We start from the raw sequence: 20,684 nt of genomic DNA on the forward strand, positions 1-20,684 counted from the left end.
AGCCACCGCTAGAGACAAGTGAAACACAACTGAAATATCAACTGTCATTTTGACCAATTGTTATTCCTAATATGTGCCTGCAGGATTCACAAACTGTCAACAGCTGACATTCCATTCTACACTGTACCCTGCATTGAAAATCGAATGGATTTCCCATCTGTTCAATGCTCTCTGTGTTTTTTGATAAGGTGGACGCTTCAATATGTAAATCAGTCTCCATCATTTTGCAGGTTGAGAAAAAAATCAGTGAGAGAGAGAAAAATATATATATATATAGAGAGAGAGATGAATTAATAATAAATATTGTATGATTATAGATGTATTCTCTTAACTTGCGGCCCACTTCTCACATGCCCTGGACTCACTTTGGGTCCCGACACATACTGTAGATTAAAAGAGCCACTGAACACTCCGATTGACAAGTGTTTTTCTGTAGCTCCAGGTTTGGTTAATGATGTTTGTCCCCCATGAGACACTGTAGATGTGGAAGCCTATTTTACTTCCTCAAAATCCTCTGAAATAATCTAAAATAACTCAAGAAATCTCTAATAAATGTTGACGTTTTTGCTGAGGATATTTTAGGTGCGCAATTGTATTTTTTTTCAAGTAAAGAAATGTGCGACATGTTGTCATATGTGAACAATGTCAGAGCTGCTGGGCAGGTCTGTCTCACTGTCTATGCTATTGGATAGACAGCAATCACCGCAGCTGTTCACCCCATGTTAGTGGGCAAACCAAACCTTCATTTACCAATTGTGATGCACAAATGTTCCAAACTCCATTATAGATGAGACTGATTGACCAAAATAATCTTATTTACTCTCAATTTTGACACTAAAATAACTGTTTCAGACTTATATCAACAACCCAAAGGGATTAGTTGCTTTTTAAAGGCAGTTGCCTTTAAAAAGAGAGAGAGAGAGAGAGAGAGAGCGAGAGAGAGAGAGAGTTAAGGATTTTTGATATTGAAGATAGTAAAAATCCCCCAGGGAGTGTGAATGTGTAAGTGCAGTGTCTGTTCTACACCTCTCTACTGTACAACATACAGTATCTCCACTGTAGTATGTTCCTTTTGCCCCCACTGACAGAAGTAAATGTGTTCCTGCTTCACACGTATGAAACTAATTCAGGATACTACTTTCATATCACTGCTTCTGCGGGGAGAAGTACATCAAACAAGCTCTGTTGCAGCTTAACATACCATTTTGCCCTGAAGGTGCATGCTAATCCTACTGGGAAAAGGGACCTCTTCACAACCCTTCTTCACAGTCAGGTGCGGATGGCACTGTGGTTTTATTACGTCACAAGCATGGGATTGTGTGTGTGTTTCTGTGTGTCTGTTTTCCAAGTACAGTATTTTAGTGCTTGAAGAGTTTAATTCCAAAACCTATAGTGTAAAAGTAGTTATTTCTGCTAACAATTTTTTGGGGTAGAAACCCGTTGCCTAGAACCATTGGAGTAACCCAAGTCATACTTAAAATACTAAAGGGACATCACCACCCATATGGTTATCTTTTGAAGCTGTAAATACTTAACTGTTTTATGACATTTTTGATAATACATTTCATGATGTATTCTGAACTCTAACAATTTAAGTTAATTGAACATTAATATTTGCTGTAGTGAACATAATGTAGGGTCCCTTTTACTTCAATGAGTAACCTTCATTACTAATTTTGTTCAAGTACAAGTAGTAAGTTGTTCTGATTAGTAATTTTCATTGGTTGTGTCTTAATGTTTAACATTGTTTGATGTATTTTACGATTTGTCATTTTAACCCCACTTAGCAGGCATTGCTGAGCACAGTGTTCATTCGTCTAGCAGTAAGTGGAGGTAGATAGCTGTAAGCATCACAGGATGCTGCATTAGCCTCTGTCATTAAGAGTGGTGAACATAACCTTGTTGATGGTGGGAATGGCTTGTCTCAGTATATAACGTCAATTTTCCAGACGGTTTTGAGATCCGTTCATCATGATCAATTACACCTCATACACAACAAACAGCTTAATACTGTTTTTAGAAATATGAATATAATAAATCAAGTGTTTTTTTCCCAAATATGTTTTTTTACCCAAATCATGTCCCTTCAATTGAATTTATCACAGGTGGACTCCAATCAAGTTGTAGAAACATCTGAAGGATGATCAATGGAACAGGACGCACATGAGCTCATGAATACTTATCTAAATAATGTATTTCTGTTTTTATAATTGTATAAATTTGCAAAAAATCGAAAAACCTGTTTTTTCTTTGTCATTTTAGGGTATTGTGTAGATTGATGAGGAATAGTTTTAAAACAATCCATTTTAGAATAAAACTTTTTGGGAAAAAGGGAAGGTGTCTGAATACTTTCCGAAAGCAGTGTATATTTTTTTTAATTTTAATTTTACTTTTATTGTAGCTAAACTGTTGGAGCTTAAAACCCTGAATTATAGGTCACCACTGGTCTGACTACTACTTTATTATTTTAAGTAAAGATGTAAAACATAACAGAATCAACTAACAACTTATTTAATAAATGTTAGATTGACTTTATAATATTACATAATCATAACTTGTAAAAACTCTAACTTTAGAGTAGCAGAACACAACTAAATAAAGTTATATTTACTCAATAACGTAATATTTGTTAACTGTACTGAAAAATATTAATTGATAAGAAACATTGTTGATATATAAGTTAGTTCCACTTTTATGATTTGAGGTTTACTGACCTTTGGAGGTGTTTGAATAGCCATTACTCAATTTATTTTATGAGTTAGGGAGTTACTTTTTACAGTGTATATATTCATTTTACAGAAAGTAAAATGAAAACAAGAAACAATCTCCCACAACACCAAACCAAACAATTACCCATATATAGGACTCTCAATCAGAGGCAACGAGAAAGCACCTGCCTCCAATTGAGAGTCCAACCCCCCATCAACCTAAACATAGACATACAACAAACCAGAAAGAACATAGAATACAAACCTAGAACATAACCCCAAAAACCCGGAAATAATAAATCAAACACCCTACTACATAAAACACCACCCTGAACCACATAAACAAAATACCCTCTGCCACGTCCTGACCAAACTACAATAACAAATAACCCTTATACTGGTCAGGACGTGACAGATGTCTTTTAGTTGCACTTTTCCCTTAGCTGGGGCTCAGTTACTTGGGGCCCAGGGAGGGGAGAGGTCAGACTCGTCTTTGACATATCTCTGTTGCTATGCAGAATATCAGACAGTGAGGAGGACAAAATGGAACATTGTCTTCATATGTGAATGTATCTGTTAAACCATGTGAAGGGATGGCGTGATTAATGGGGAACCAATTATTTGTCTCCACAATGTCTGTGCGCAAGTCGCTCCCCTCAGTGAGCTTGTCCAGGAGTGGAGTCAAGAGGGGGTTTACTTGAGATGGGAGTATCTAGAGTTGTCAATTGATTTATGCCATTGGATGAGCTAAAGGTTCTGTTCTATACTGTACCAGGGAGAGACGGTTCCAGTTTGGGGTAGGAGGACCAGATACTGGTCTATACATTGAACACTGTTGATACAGCAGTTGCTGTCTGCTATGTTTTATAGATATCTTTCATACAAAACTTAACCTTTGTGAACTGTTCCTAAGATCTGTTGTTCGTCATGTACGTTGAGAGAGGTGGATCTTGGGTATAAAAGATCTTTGTACTGTTGTGTAATCACTTCTCAATGGTTCATTAGAGATAGCGCTTCATTGAAAGTCAAATGCCTTTGCAAAAGCATCTTAATAATTAAAGATGTACTTTTAAGTATAACTCTGACTTGTGTGTGAAGTTTGTAACTCTCCTCATTTGGTAATGCAGAAATTAGCCACCACATTTGGCAACGGGGGTGGGATGTGAATCTTCACTTGGTGACCGCGCCTGACGATCTGGGTAAATCGTGCACGAGGGATCCCTCAAACTTGGGATCTCAGGGAAACCACACTTCGGGAACGAAGCAGATGGACCCACCTTTGATCTGAGAGGCAGCGAGCCGAGTGGATACCACATCTCAAACTTAGTTTTTTTTAAAGAAAGAGGTGAGCAAACCACACTTGAAGTCGAGTTTTTAGGAAAGCCTCTGTTACTTGAGCTCTGAGTGTGTATTCCTTTGTGAGGGGGGCACCTTGGAGGCGTAAACAGGGCCGAGTCAGAGGAGAGAAATCTGAGAGTTTGCAGACTCAAAGATACTCTGCCACTGGTCGGTTGCGGGCGACCTAGAGCCGTCCTGACACTGAATTGATCACAGTGGGGATTGGTGCGGTCTGTGGGGGTGAGGGGCCAGGGTGACTGTGTGTTCTTTGTGAAACATGGTACTTGGTGAAGCCCTGTTGGAATATGAACCATTCTGAAAATGTCTGTGTGACTGTCTAAGTGACCCTCAGAGGTGGCGAATTCCAATTATTTTAAATTTGCTAGCCAGGTATGCCCTGGGTTACTCTGTGTGAGTATTTTGTTAAAGTTACCACTAGGTAATCTTTGTAGGAGCGTTCTGTGTGAGTGGGGTAGGTTTACTCTGTGTGAGTAACCTTTCAATTATGTTCTGACGTTCTATGTGAGTATCGGGTCAATCCTGTGTGGGTGATCCTTAAAGTTCTGTGTGAGTAGCTAAGAATTTCTAACGTTTTACATGGATTCTGTGAATATATGAAAATATGATACATTTGTATGTGTGTATAATGATGTAACTAGTTTTGATAAAGTAATGCTGAGAATATAATTAGATACAATTTAAACCACCATTCGTAGACGTACGTAGGTTTTGAGTTGATATCTTTAATGGATAATTTGATAAAGATGAGGTTTAAGCATTAGTAAACTGTCTACAATGTTTGGGAAATTGTGCTCTAGAAACTGATTGGAGTGTGTCCACTTTTGGTTATCTTACCCTAACGATGTAACTATAAATGTTTATTGGATTATTTCCGTCTGGGTATAACAGTTGAAGTAATACTGCCCTTAAAGTCTGAAACTGTTTTATTTTTTCCTCCCAGTATGAGAGGAGTTTCTGGATTTATTGAAATAAACCGTTTTTACATAAAGTTAGAGAGAATTAAGATTGAATCTCGACGTAATTTATAATATCGTACAAAGCCTAGGGTATCCATCAAACTAATTATCATTGCTTGATTAATGTGATGTAGTAAAGTAATTGAAATACGTTGAGAAAACATAATCTACTTTTATTAAAAGGAGCAAGATCTGTTTCCTAGTCTATGAATGTCGATTTTACTACTGCTAATCTATTCATTTGGCCTGTGAGAATCATCGCTGGAGTAAAGCTTGGACTTTTAAAATAGGACTATTTTCTGGGAATTGTCTCGGGAGTACGTGCCTGATTTTACGACTACAGACAACTGTAAAGTGGTTTATTTGCGGGAAGTCTTGTTAATTTAAATAGCATTGGTGGTTCAGTGGTAGAATTCTTGCCTACCACGCAGGAGGCCTGAGTTTGTATCCCAGCCTATGCACTAATTGACTGAAATCTGTGTTTCTGATTATAATTATGTTTTGCCTGGACAGATAAGGTTGCTAGTGTTTGTTGAAGATATAAACGTAACATTTTAATAGCTTGTTTGGTTCAAATTGAAAGACAAATTCATTCAACATAAATAGTTTTGATATATTTTTGATAATTTGTTGTCTGTTGCTGGAAATAACATACAGAGAATGGGAGTTGATTTTAAATAACTGAATCAAGGAAGACACAGTTACCTAAATCGAATTAATTATGATGAGCGGAGAGGTAATTGCGAAAGAGTTAGGCCCACCGAAATGTTTTTTTTTTCATTTAAAAGAGTTGAATGAAGTATTTTATAAATTTGGCGATTTACATGGTACTTTTAAAGTCTTGGACATTTCATAAGTGTGAAGGTGAAAGAGAAGAGGAAGTTGTAAAGATTGGTTTTAATCTTACGATAGAGGTAAGGCAGAACGTTGTTTGAGAAGGGGTTACATTTTTGCTTACGGGTAACAAAATAGGAGAGTTGGTTGTGAGCGCTGTGCTATATGTGGTGGTAAGCTATTCAGGACTGAATAGTTGAATCGTAAAAGGTTTGTGATAGTTTCTGGTTATTAATTCTTGGTTTGAATGTTTAGGTAACACCAGTGAATTTGAACAGGAAGTTAATGTCTTCTAACATTATAATCTGTTTCCATTACGGGGAACAATGTCAGGTCAGTAAAGTGAATTGCAGGTTGAGTTTAATTTTAATTTACAGGGACAGTGCACATTAATAACAGTTGTGTGTGTGTCTAATGGCAGGGTATTCCTGACATGGGAAGCTCTCACACTGAAAGCAGATTGACTAAAGGTGCTTTTCCTTAAGGGAACTATACAGTCATCTCTCATGGCGGACCTTCTGCTGCCATAAGGTTTGGGTTTTCTGTTTAACAAAAGTGCTGAGTGGAAGGAGAGCCTGTTTTCAGACAGACTGAATGGGTTTTAATGTTGTAAAGCAAGCTTGGGCCAAACTAGTAAAGTAGTATGTTACGTGGGGGAGTATCCTAGATTTGAAGTATAGTTTTGTTACCTCTGTAGTAAAACAATTTCATATCTTTTGGAAATTAGCTAGGTTGCATTTGGAGTTATTTGAATTACCTTTTTCATTTGCTTTTTAAAAGAGAGGTTGGAATCAAGTATGATGCCGTGGACCTTAAAATCAGATATCACCTGGAACTTTTCCCCTGATACATAGACATCTGTCTCAGGGGCATCAGTTATCTTCTTTGTGAGGAACATGCAGACTGTGTTTTGTGTTTTTTTTTATTGTGATGCAAACATGAGTCTCTGAGCAACTTTGTCATCTGAACCATTACAGTAGTGAGTTCTTGTGTAGCTTGTTGTTTGTTATTTGCATTCATTTATCACTGTATCATCTGCATACATTGGAACTTCAGACCCTGTACAGACAGAAGAAAGATCATTAATGTACGAGCTGAACAGTCCTTACCTTTGGGGAATGAAAACATTGTATATTATGAGTGGAAAAAAGTTAGTTTTGATTCTTACGCTGATGAGACAGCACAAACCTTTGAAAGGTTTTAGATTTGTTAAACAAAATGTGTGTTTTACTAAATTTATGCAACAGGTTGAAATGATTTTATTGCTGGAAAGGGGTTATGGGTTTGTTTATTGTTTACTGTTTATTGTTTATTTTTGGTGTTGATTTCACTTAATTAAACATTGTATTATCTGATGTGTTTGAGTAGAATTCTTTCCTCCGGGACGGATGGAAGTCAACTAAAGTATGTATGTTAAAGGAGACATGGGAGAACACGTCTCAAACAACATGTTTTTAAATGCCTGGGATTAAATATTGCTGATTACTTACACTGAGAAATGTACTACAATTTTTACAGAATTGTTTTTACATTTAGTGGGGTAACAGGAACAATCCAACGGAGAAAAAGCTATTACATATTTGTTGGACATTGGTCTAGTAATGATACCAGGATAATTGTATCTAAGGGTCAATTAAGCATACATATACATTGATGTAGATTAAAACTAATGATTAATGATTTGAGGGAGTATAGTGGAATTATTATTAGGTTTTGTTTGTAGTTAACTTTTGGGAACTGAATTGGTGTAGTATAATGAATACTAACGAAGTGTTTCGTTTTTTGGGGGGGGGAATGGGGATTTCATTGTCTCTTTTTGGAATGTTTCTTGGGGCTATAATCTTGGGTGAGTGAGATTGCGGCCGTAAACTACCACAATGGAAAGGGCCTAGCAATTTTTTGTTTGTTTTTACTTTCGAGTTTGCAAATACCGACACACAGCACATTTATTATTACTATTTCTTGATGTTTTTAAAATAGTATGTTTGATTTGTTTTTCTATTTCCTTTGGGATTGGTGAGTTTTCCATTTGACTTAGTGCTAAAATATCTTAAAGGGGTATACACACATGGATTTTTTTATTTTCTGAGTTTTAATTATACATGTGTATTCTTTTGATAATTTTTTTTCTGGAAACCTGAGATACAACATGTAGGAACTGTTTGACTATTTTCTTTGATTTGTCCAAAATAGTAAGAAACATTTCTGTGAAGGGGTTTGTATGACCTATGACCCGTATCATGACTTTTCCTTGTGGCCTGATCACCCTCATTGGAAAGCCATTTGGATAATGAATTTTAGGTCATTTGTTATACTGATTTCAAGGTAATTCGTGAAATTGATAATTATGATGGAGTTTAAAGTTCTTAGACATATTTGTAATTTGGACCTATGTGATAGAGGGCATGGCCTTTAACTAAGGGTAGGCTGCTTTAAATCTATTTTCCTATCACCATATGGGTACAATCATTTTTCTTTGTGGAGGTTTTCAGAGTTGTGATTTTCATTTGATTGTTATTTGAAATTTTGTTTTATCTTTTGAACAGTAGTTGTGTTTTTTATACATTACTCTCATGGAGAGTTATGTGTTTAAAAAATGGGGGAGGATACAGTCCTTTGAGGTTTTGGATTCAGTTCTTTGAGGTTTTGGATTGAAGTTTACACACCTTGAGTGATATGTGAAGGAGTGTATTGTTGTGTTGTTTGTTCTGTTCTGTTCTATTCCCGATGGGTTATAGGTCTAACTTCCTGATTCTGTGGCTCTGCGATGGAGTTCAAATTGTTATGGGAAGTATAAGCCAATTTGAAAGAATAGTTTCAATAGAATGTGTTGTTAATCTCGTTGAAATATGTTTAGACATTTGTATTAAGAATAATTGGTAAAAGTAATAATTTATCATGTAGTTAATGAACTGAACTAAACTGTTGTTCTGATCTGTTCTTTCAAGGTTATCATGAAAAGTGACATCAGATGGTATTTTAATGCATGGAAGAGATAATTGGACCAAACAGTGTGTGTACCTCAAACACCCTCTCACTGGCTGAAGAAGAGTGACAAAGGTGTTGAATATGGCCCTGTCTGAACCATTTCTACCGAGAGAAATGGCCGAGCCAGCAACCGGTGTACAGCATCCGATCTAAGCTATCAACTGCTTTTCTCTCATGTTTCTCTCAGGAGTGTGAGAGGAGTCCACGTGGAGTGAGCATGGAGAAAGGTGCTGTTCTAAACTTCTCTTATGTTGCTGGTATACTGGTTGACGAATGGACAAGACATAACGGGCATCTAAAGTGAAACATTGAAATTGGGACATTATAATGGGCCATTCCCTTTGAACTGTAAAGCTATCTGAAGAAGAACGAAAAGGACACCAGAAAAATCAGTGCCTGGAGGAGGGGTTGGTCAACTGTGCCCAAAACTGTTTAGACTTTTGGGGTATCAGGTTGATTGTAGAGGTCTACACCACTTAAAATTATAGTAATTTAGATTAAGAATGCATTGAGATACTGATCTGTATAATAATCGGGATAAAAAAGTTAATAGTAGAATTAAGGGATAATTATACTGGATGTTAATATAAATGTACATTCTGCTAATGTTGATGTTTGTTAAATTGAGTTTTTTACTTTGAGTGATAAGACCAATTTGAATCACTGAGCAATGTCATTTTAAAATTCTGGTTGGATAATTAACTGGCTTCTAATTTTGATTTTATTTGGAAATTGAATGATTTTTAAAACTGAAGGATTGATTTGAGTTGAGTAGGTTAATATCTATATGAGTGAAGAAATTAATGTATTAGGGATTGATTGTTTTGATTGTTGTTATGAACTAAGGATGTTGACGCTATTATAAGCATGCCATGGTGACTGCCATGGGTGAACTCTGATCTGGAGAGTGAAAATGATCCTAATCTATTTTTTCAATAGGCATTGCCTTACGAGTGAGTAATTTAGTAATTTAGGGCTAGGGTCAGTCTGTTACATCTGGAGTATTCTCTTGTCTTATCCGGTGTCCTGTGTGAATTTAAATATGCTCTCTCTAATTCTCTCTTTCTCTCTTTCTTTCTTTCTCTCGGAGGACCTGAGCCCTAGGACCATGCCTCGGGACTACCTGGCATGATGACTCCTTGCTGTCCCCAGTCCACCTGGCCATGCTGCTGCTCCAGTTTCAACTGTTCTGCCTGCGGCTACGGAACCCTGACCTGTTCACCGGACGTGCTTGTTGCACCCTCGACAACTACAATGATTATTATTATTTGACCATCCTTGTCATTTATGAACATTTTAACATCTTGACCATGTTCTGTTATAATATCCACCCGGCACAGCCAGAAGAGGACTGGCCACCCCTCATAGCCTGGTTCCTCTCTAGGTTTCTTCCTAGGTTTTTGGCCTTTCTAGGGAGTTTTTCCTAGGGAGTTTTTCCTATCCACCGTGCTTCTTTCACATGCATTGCTTGCTGTTTGGGGTTTTAGGCTGGGTTTCTGTACAGCACTTTGAGATTTCAGCTGATATACGAAGGGCTATATAAATACATTTGATTTGATTTGATTTGAATAGTGGAATCATGATGTTTGTCTTGGGTGATGTTCATTAGGCACCAAGGGGATACATTTTATTTTAACTAAGAGTCACGACCTGGATTTGTACAACAAGATACGCTAATTTTAGTTTCTGGGATGGAAATACTCATTTCCAACACTATGCTGATCCATTGGAGTGTGATAGATAACTAAAGGTTATTTTATTAAACTCCATTGTTGCATGCACTGCATTATGCATTAAATATGTGCTTTTCACTGTCTATGGAAAATATTGCTTTGAATCTCATAAACTGTATGCAATTTTTTGTTTTTTTTCATGGGTTCGTGCAGGTGACTGTTTGTCACAACCTTCCCAGACAAATTGCTAGAGTGTTTAGAAAATGTGTTGGGGGTTTGAATAGTGCTGAGTTTCTTGGGTGGTCATGTGCAGGAACCCCATGCAATGAGTTATTGTTTGGGGATTTTTGGTTTATGTAGAATATATGTATTTTCTATGTGAATGAATATTCTTAAATCTTGTGATTTTCTTTTAAGTTCATTGGGGACTCAGAGGGATGACTGTCCTTTCTGTTGAGATGAGGCCTGTGTTTAGACACTGGTTCTCCTGTAACGTTACTGTTCTGATTCTCTAGAAGGGACGTTGAGAGGGGAATGTGGTGGATGAATCAGAATTAGTTTGGGTAACAGATAATTAAGATGTTTTATTAGCATAATATGCTTATGTGAGATACTTGTTAGAATCTATCCTTTGGACTCTGGTGTCTTTTAGTTGCACTTTTCCCTTAGCTGGGGCTCAGTCACTTGGGGCCCAGGAAGGGGAGAGGTCAGACTTGTCTTTGACATATCTCTGTTACTATGCAGAATATCAGACAGTGAGGAGGACAAAATGGAACATTGACTTCATATGTGAATGTATCTGTTAACCTCTCTAGGGTAGGTGGCACCAAATCGTTCCACCTACGTAACAGCCAGTGGAATCCTGTGGCGCGTTATTCAAATACCTTAGAAATGCTATTACTTCAATTTCTCAAACATATGACTATTTTACAGCATTTTAAAGACAAGACTCTCGTTAATCTAACCACACTGTCCGATTTCAAAAAGGCTTTACAACGAAAGAAAAACATTAGATTATGTCAGCAGAGTACCCAGCCAGCAATAATCAGACACCCATTTTTCAAGCTAGCATATAATGTCACAAAAACCCAGAAGACAGCTAAATGCAGCAGTAACCTTTGATGATCTTCATCAGATGACACACCTAGGACATTATGTTATACAATACATGCATGTTTTGTTCAATCAAGTTCATATTTATATCAAAAACCAGCTTTTTACATTAGCATGTGACGTCCAGAACTAGCATACCCCCCGCAAACTTCCGGCGAATTTACTAACAATTTACTAAATTACTCACGATAAACGTTCACAAAAAGCATAACAATTATTTTAAGAATTATAGATACAGAACTCCTCTATGCACTCGATATGTCCGATTTTAAAATAGCTTTTTGGTGAAAGCACATTTTGCAATATTCTAAGTAGATAGCCCGGCATCACAGGGCTAGCTATTTAGACACCCAGCAAGTTTAGCCTTCACCAAACTCCGATTTACTATTAGAAAAGTTTGATTACCTTTGGTGTTCTTCGTCAGAATGCACTCCCAGGACTTCTACTTCAATAACAAATGTTGGTTTGGTCCCAAATAATCCATTGTTATATCCAAACAGCGGCGTTTTGTTCGTGCGTTCAAGACACTATCCGAAAGGGTAAATAAGGGTTACGAGCACGGCGCATTTCGTGACAAAAAAATTCTAAATATTCCATTACCGTACTTCGAAGCATGTCAACCGCTGTTTAAAATACATTTTTATGCAATTTTTCTCGTAAAAAAGCGATAATATTCCGACCGGGAATCTGCGTTTAGGTAAATAGACGAAAGAAAATATAGCACGGGATCGACTCGTGCACGCGTCTAAGCCCAATATCCTCTTATCGGCCACTTGCCAAAAGCGCAAATGTGTTTCATCCTGAGGCTGGAATGACATCATTCAGCTTTTTCCCGGGCTCTGGGAGCCTATGGGAGCCGTAGGAAGTATCACGTTACAGCAAAGATCCTCAGTCTTCAATAAACAGAGACAAGAAGAACAAGATCTTGTCAGAGAGGGCACTTCCTGTTGAGGCCAGGGGCAGGATCTTATCCCGGTATTGGGATTCATTGTCATGTGACCATGGCGGGGAATTCAAAACTGCAAGAGTAATCATTTCAAATAATCAAATAATCAACTATTTTCCTCCATTTGAAAGATATATCTCCTAAATCTAACCACGCTGTCCGATTTTCAGAGGCTTTACGGAGAATGCATAAAGTTAGGTTATGTGAGGAGAGTACATTGACAATAGCTGCGTGTAATGTTTAGCCAATTCAAAGAAGGGCATCAACAGACAGAAAACTAGCTAGAATTATGCACTTACCTTTGACAATCTGCATCAGATGACACTCATAGGACATTATGTTAGACAATACATGCATTTTTAGTTCCATCAAGTTCATATTTATATCCAAAAACAGCATTTACAGTCACGGTGAAATTCAGAATTTTTTTCGGCTCGAATGCTCCCAGTGAATCCAGCATTACAAATCACGGAATTACTATTCGAAAACATTGGTAAATTATAATATTGTCATTCAAAGAATAATATATTATCATCTCGTAATTGCTACCGAATGGCCAGATCTCAAAATAACTTTACTGGGAAATCACATTTTGCTATAAACTGGGTACTATGCTAACAACATAAGCTAAGCTATAAGCTAAGCTAAGCTAAACCGTTAGCATTAGCATCATCTAATATCGATAATAACATTCTAAATATCCCCTTACCTTTGATTATCTCCATCAGAAGGCGCTGCCAGCGATCCCAGGTCCAGAACAAATGTGGTTTCTTTTGACAAAGTTCATAATTTATGTCCAAATAGTTAGCGTTCAGTAGGCTCCCACAAAATGAGGTGGGCAGTGTAAAGTCACGCCGAAAAGCTAAAAAAAACCTAGTAAATAATCTATTTATGTTTGTTCAAACATGTCAAACGTTGTTTAGCATTAATCTTTTGGTCCATTTTTAACGTGAAACATCAGTAAACATCAGTAATATTTTCACACAACCTATCAAGTGTCTAGAATAAACGATTATGACAAAGACACTCTTCTCAGATTCATGCGCAGGCGCAAAAAATGAAGTGATGACGTGTCAACTTGTAAGCATTCTAATTCGGTCTGTATTCATGACAGATGCTTCCAACAACTTTCTAAAGATCGTTGACATCTAGTGGAAGCAGTAGGAGTTGCGAACTGAATCCTTTCTCACTGTGGTATCTTTAAAACAACGACACTAAATAGTACAGTCACAAAATTCTCATTTTTTTTAATCTATTTTTCACAGGTTTTTGCCTGCAATATGAGTTTTGTTATACTTACAGACACCATTCAAACTGTTTTAGAAAATTCAGAGTGTTTTCTATCCGAATGTGTTAATAATATGCATATCCTAGCTTCTGAGTTGGTGTAGGAGGCAGTTAAAAATGGGCACATATTTTTTTCAAAATTCTCAATACTGCCCCCGTGGCCCGTAGAGGTTAAGGAATCTTCTCAGGTTTTTGCCTGCCATATGAGTTCTGTTATACTCACAGACACCATTCAAACAGTTTTGGAAACTTTAGGGTGTTTTCTATCCAAAGCCAATAACTATATGCATATTCTAGTTACTGGGTAGGAGTAGTAACCAGATTAAATCGGGTACGTTTTTTATCCAGCCATGTAAATACTGCCCCCTAGCCCTAACAGGTTAAACCATGTGAAGGGATGGTGTGATTAATGGGGAACCAATTATTTGTCTCCACAATGTCTGTGCGCAAGTCACTCCCCTCAGTGACCTTGTCCAGGAGTGGAGTCAAGAGGGGGTTTACTTGAGATGGGAGTATCTAGAGTTGTCAATTGATGTATGCCATTGGAAGAGATAATGGTTCTGTTCTATACCGTACCAGGGAGAGACGGTTCCAGTTTGGGGTAGGAGGACCAGATACTGGTCTATACATTGAACACTGTTGATACAGCAGTTGCTGTCTGCTATGTTTTATAGATATCTTTCATACAAAACTTAACCTTTGTGAACTGTTCCTAAGATCTGTTGTTCGTCATGTACGTTGAGAGAGGTGGATCTTGGGTATAAAAGATCTTTGTACTGTTGTGTAATCACTTTTCATTGGCTCATTAGAGATAGCGCTTCATTGAAAGTCAAATGCCTTTGCAAAAGCATCTTAGTAATTAAAGATGTAGTTTTAAGTATAACTCTGACTTGTGTGTGATGTTTGTAACTCTCCTCATTTGGTAATGCAGAAATTAGCCACCACAATATACAGGATCTGAACATTCCATTCCAGCTAAACGGTGGATGTATAGTGCTTTGCAACAAAACCCATTGTAATACATATCTAAAAGCTATGAATAATCTGAGAACAGTAATATTTTACAGACAAAAAGTTACCCATAAGCATTCATTTCTGATGAAAAAACACAAATGTGAAAAATTGGTGTATATAGCGTTTTGGAAATAAACTTCTTTTGAATGCTTGTCATGCAAATGCTGTAACTGTTTATGATCAAAATAGTGTGTACATCATGAGTCTTGTTCTGTGTATCGAACCTGAGATTTTCTCTCACAGAATATTTTTAAATTTGAATTTGAATGGAATTGAAAACTGATCAGTGGTTCCCAAGCTTGGCTTTTTTTGTGACGTATACTCAAGTCCTTTGGAAATGTCCTGTAGCTCATGGAATAAATGGAAATAAATATTGCCAGTAACAACCCAGAGCCTTTCTATGATCCAAAAAAACAAATTGCGACTGACTCAACAGTGGACCCTGTTTCACCATTGGCAGATTTGGAAAAACACTGAGGAGATTTGGGAAACACTGAATAATGTCAGATTGAACTTTCTTTGTAGTATCTGGTTCAGTCTTATTGAGTGGTGTATGGCTTTTTCCCCAACCACATCATAAGTGCCTACGTAAAGCACTACGTTTTAAACATAGTAATGCACATAAGCATAAGCACACACCTTCATGCTTCCACACTGTCACTAGGCCAGACAGCAGAAGCACATGCCTTGTTGATGTCCAGTGCAGTCACAACACTCATCACAATCATAATGCATACCTACCATCGATACGTAAAATGGCATATATTATTTATATACACTATTTACATTATACAGTCACACCTCTCGGAAACTATTCTGTTCTGCCAAAAAACATTTTTCCTTCCTATGTCAATGCCTGAGGAACTCCACAGTGTGTCTCTGCTGATGTCAAGTCCAGGATGAGGCAGATGGCTGGGTGAAGATCACACTTTGTTCCCTGCAACACGCAGACAAGACACACTGTCCCAACCTGCCAAACCAAACACTAACAGCTTAAATGTGTGTGTGTGTGTGTGTGTGTGTGTGTGTGTGTGTGTGTGTGTGTGTGTGTGTGTGTGTGTGTGTGTGTGTGTGTGTGTGTGTGTGTGTGCGCTTGCATGTATACTTTTGTGTGCTCTTATATTTGTTTGCCACATGTTTATGCATAGATGCCAGTGTGTGGGTCAATGGCAGTTGGTGCTGTTTAAGATGAGGAAGACATTTTCATAAGAATGGCCTTATATCTTTTACATCATATTGGATGACTGTCATTCATATTCTTTTCACCCAACTCAATGTTACATCGATAGATTAAAGCTACTACATGATGCTCAACATTTTCCTATACCCATCATGAGGTTGCTACAACAGGTTGAGAGAAATTTGAGTAATCAAGGTGACCTACATTTACACATTCAGTTCCGCCTTGCAGAATCTTGCCTGCATCTAGCTACTCTAGGGTGTAATCATAAGTCCAACAGTTGCAAAAAAGACTTTCTGTTGGACAAATTCAGGTATGTTTATCCTCTTTTCATTCTGTTTGCTTCCTTTTTAAGAAACGTTTTTCAGCAGAATTAATACACCCTTGATCACATGCAAACACAGTTCACTTTGCTTCTCCTTCATTTTTGGAAGATATTAATTTGTTCAGCTATTGTCTACTCACCACATGTTAAGCACTGCAGTGCTAGCTAGCTGTAGCTCATGCTTTCAGTACTAGATTAATTATCTGATCCTGTGATATGTGGACAACATGTCAGTTCATGCTGCAAGAGCTCTGATAGGTTGGAGGATGTCCTCTGGATGTTCATATTTACTGTGTAAGTCAATGGAAGGGTGTGAGATCCACGAGCCTCCTAGGTTTTGTATTGAAGTCAATGTACCCAGCGTGTGTGTCTGCGTGGTAACTTGGAGCTCTATATCCCAGCCTGTCAGGGCTCAGGAAGATGTGTTGTCACCAAGGCAGGCAGGTGGAAAAAGCAGGCACAGACTCTCTCCCCCTCGGTCACTGCTCTTCCACCTGCTGAACTGTCACATTCTCCTCCTTTATTATGCTGTCTGTCTGTCTGTCTGTCTGTCTGTCTGTCTGTCTGTCTGTCTGTCTGTCTGTCTGTCTGTCTGTCTGTCTGTCTGGCTGGCTGGCTGGCTGGCTGGCTGGCTGGCTGGCTGGCTGGCTGGCTGGCTGGCTGGCTGGCTCATATGGCAGTCAAAACCCTGAGAGAAATCCTAACAGGAAGTGGAAATCTGATGTGTGGAATCACTTTCAAGCCTTTGCCTATGAAAGACACTGTAAATTAGGATTCATGTAGCACTTCCTACGGCTTCCACTAGATGTCAACAGTCTTTTCAAAGTGGTTTGAGTCTTCTCCTGTAAAAACTGACCAAACGAGAGGCCTGGAAAATTTGTCATAGGGGGAAGTCCATTTCTACTATGACGCGTGTACCCGTGGGTACTCTCTCGTTCCGAAACGTTTTGTAAGACAATGCAATCGTCCACCTTGAATATTATTGAAGATCTGATTGAAAAAGGCCCTAAAGATTTATGCTATACAACGTTTGACATGTTTGAACGAACGTAAATAATATTTTTTTTGCACTTTCGTGACAACAAGTCCCGCGCGCTTCGTACATTTTGAGTAGCCTTCGGAAGAAGAAGGAGCTATATGGACATAAATTATGAACTTTTTCGAACAAAACTACATTTGTTGTGGACCTGGGAGTCCTGGAAGTGCCTTCTGATGAAGGTAATCAAAGGTAAGTTAATATTTACAATAGTGTATTTGATTTTAGATGTTTCCAAGATGGCGCTAACCTGTATCGCCTAGCCTATTTTTCTGAGCATAGTACCTCGTTTATTGCAAAGTGTGATTTCCCAGTAAAGTTATTTTGAAATCTGGCAATGCGGTTGCATTCACGAGTTGTTAATCTATAATTCTTTGAAAGACAATATTATATTTTACCAATGTTTTCAAATAGTAATTTTGTAAATTGTAGCGCAGATTCACCGGCAGTTTTGGAGGCTAAATATTTCTGAACATCACCGCCATTTTAAAATGCTGTTTTTGGATATAAATATGAACTTGATAGAACAAAAAATGCATGTATTTTCTAACATAATGTCCTAGGAGTGTCATCTGATGAAGATTGTCAAAGGTTAGTGCATCATTTTAGGTGATTTTCTGCTTTTGGTGACGCCTGTCTTTGCATTGAAAATAGCTGTGTGTAATGTTTTGACAATGTACTGTCCTAACATAATCTAACTTTATGCTTTTGCCGTAAAGCCTTTTTGAAATCGGACAACATGGTTAGATTAAGGAGATGTTGATCTTTCAAAGGGTGTAAATTAGTTGATTGTTTGAGAAACTTAAATTATTCGATTTTTGCTGTTTTGAATTTCGCGCCATGTATCTTGTCAAGCAATCCCGTTACCGGGATCCGAATGGGAAGGGGTGGCCCCAACAGGTTAATCATATCATAGAACCTACAGGAAGGATCATTGTGTGTGTGTGTGTGTGTGTGTGTGTGTGTGTGTGTGTGTGTGTGTGTGTGTGTGTGTGTGTGTGTGTGTGTGTGTGTGTGTGTGTGTGTGTGTGTGTGTGTGTGTGTGTGTGTGTGTGTGTGTGTGCACGTGCATATTTTCATGCACGCTTGTGTGTGTGTTAGTGTATGCATTGATGCATACTGTGTGTGTGTGGGGGGAGAGGGGTCAATACCAGCCCTGTCAGTTTAACTTAGTTAGAACATCCCAGAATAGCACATGGGGAACACGGCAACTCAGTGGGTAACACGTCCTCTGTGTGGAGAAAGTGACAAGTACAGAACTGGCATGCTGAAACTACAAGAGAGGTACTTTAGAAACAACAGACAGAGAGAAGCCTGCAATTGGATCCTTTAGACAAGATGTCTGTGATTTGTTTTGTAGGAGTCAATTGTTTTGAATGACAATTGACCCACTGATGCTGAACTGGGACCCCTTGGATGTCAATGCCACTCTTTAGAATCTGATGGAATCAGTCTCTAATGATGGCACTTCATCTTTGGATGAGAGACCTCTCTCCTTAATGACCACAATGGAAATAAGTCCCAGACTTTATTCTGTGTTATCCTCGATGATTTTACTCATGTATGGCTTTTTAAAGTGTTATGTGTGCTTGTTTTTTTAAATGGTCGAATAAATAAACTAAACTAAAATCCTCACAGAGAACTATACCCAGTATAGCACTGAAAGAATAAGAAACAATTGTATTTCAATGCATTCTGAGTGACCTAACCTAAAGGGAGTACACATTTTAGATGTCATCTATAACAACTGTAAAGGGTAATTCATTCAAACCTCAGCGTCCTATCCCATCTATATTTCCATGCAGGTACAATGGAGTAACTTCCCAGTCTTGTCTTTTATACTAGCTCATTGTCTCTTAGATATGGAGAACGGCCTCCCAGGGCAGTGAGAGACACATCTCATTTCTCCTCCTCATCCCCTCCCAGAGTTATGGGGCTACTTCTGTTTTGGCTGCTGTCACAACCAGTTCACCCATGATACAAGTCAGTATTCAATTGCCATCCACATCTAAGGACGTCTGGAGATGACGTGGAAATCGGACGGTAGGGGAAACAGTGTGCACCTTTACCTCAAGTAGGTTTTGGATATGCTTGGGGATGGGGCAGGGGCATAAGCATTTGCCTTTGGAGGTTGCAAGTTCAAATCCAGCAATGGAGATTTTTGTTTTTAAGCCTATCCCAAACCTTAACCCTTAACTATTCAGAGTTAATGCCTAACCTTAACATTTCGGAGTAAATGCTTAAACATAACCCTAAACACTTAGAAATGTGATGTTTGTAACAACTTTGTAATTTGACATTTGAGAAACATGGATGAACGTTTAATTCTGAAGTGAGACTGTGAGAGCTACTTGACTGTCATCCACCCCTCCATGTCAGCTGCATGGCGACAGGCATGGGGACATCACAATACCAAATGGATGTGGCATCCTTTGAGTCTGTCCCAAAGAAGCAGTCCAGTGATTCCTCAGACTGACAGGCTCTTATTTCATCCTACATGTAGAACAGGGAGATGAGGGGAGAGACAGGGAGAGGCTATAAAGGGTCGGTTGCCAGAGAGCAAGCCGTCTTTGACAGCACTGATGGAAACTATGGAAAGCGTTCAGGAGGAAATCTGTTGGGTAAACATATGGGATATGCGGTGGGGGACTGACCTGACTTCGCATGCCTCCATGCTCTTTCTCTCTCTCATTCTCTGTATCTCTCTCTCCTTTTCTCTCCCATTCTTTCTCTCTCCCTTCTCTTCCTCTTCCACTCAGGGGCAAGGCATTAAGAAGAAGTATCAGGGGAGAGCGAGAGATGTTGTTTTCCACTACAGTAGAAGAGAGAGGAATAACTATGAGATGGAGAGAGAGAGAAAGAAAGAAAGAAAGAAAGAAAGAAAGAAAGAAAGAAAGAGGGAGAGAGAGAGAGAGAGAAAATTTGAGCCATTAGTTTTGAAAATTGTACACAATTGTGTAAAACTTCATACATTTCGTATGATATGTTACGTCCTGCAAAAAATGTAATATAATCCTGACATTCGTGTGATATGTTATGAATTCTAATTAGTACAATAAAATAAGTTTGATCACGTTCAATTCCTTGAACTACAGTGCATTCGAAAAGTATTCGGACCCGTTGACTTTATCCACATTTTGTTATGTTACAGCCTTATTCTAAAATGGATTCAATAATTTTTTTCCCTCATCAGTCTACACACAATACCCTATAATGACAAAGCAAAACAGGTTTTCATAAATGTTAGCAAACGTAAAACTTTTTT

Source organism: Salmo trutta, chromosome 30 (genome assembly GCF_901001165.1).
Source record: "Salmo trutta chromosome 30, fSalTru1.1, whole genome shotgun sequence".
Classification (NCBI taxonomy): Eukaryota; Metazoa; Chordata; class Actinopteri; order Salmoniformes; family Salmonidae; genus Salmo; species Salmo trutta.